Below are 401 nucleotides of genomic sequence, written 5' to 3' on the forward strand. Positions count from 1 at the left end.
CGCCAAACTTCAAAACTAATATCGAGTTTGAATGCTGCTTTTATATACTATGAGAAGGAATATGGTAATTGTTTCAGGTATTTGTTCAATTTTTCAGGTATCTCTTTAAGTGTAAAATTGCGACTTTATTGAAGTGACAGTTTGATGCCAGTTATATATATATATCCCGTATATTAAAGATTATTTCAGCGGAGAAAATACATTCAAACTCAATTCTGATTTATGGTTACTTACAATCATCGACAGAGTCATATGAGAATATTTTCCTCTCATTTACGGTAAAAATAAACTCATGGTAATAATAACTACTCACCTAAAGATAAATAGGTGGTTTAAGTCTTTTAATAAATGACCAATACTTAGTGAATACTAATATTTACATCTTAGACCAGTCTTTAATG

The sequence above is a fragment of the Penaeus monodon genome, chromosome 28 (genome assembly GCF_015228065.2).
Source record: "Penaeus monodon isolate SGIC_2016 chromosome 28, NSTDA_Pmon_1, whole genome shotgun sequence".
NCBI classification, from domain to species: Eukaryota; Metazoa; Arthropoda; class Malacostraca; order Decapoda; family Penaeidae; genus Penaeus; species Penaeus monodon.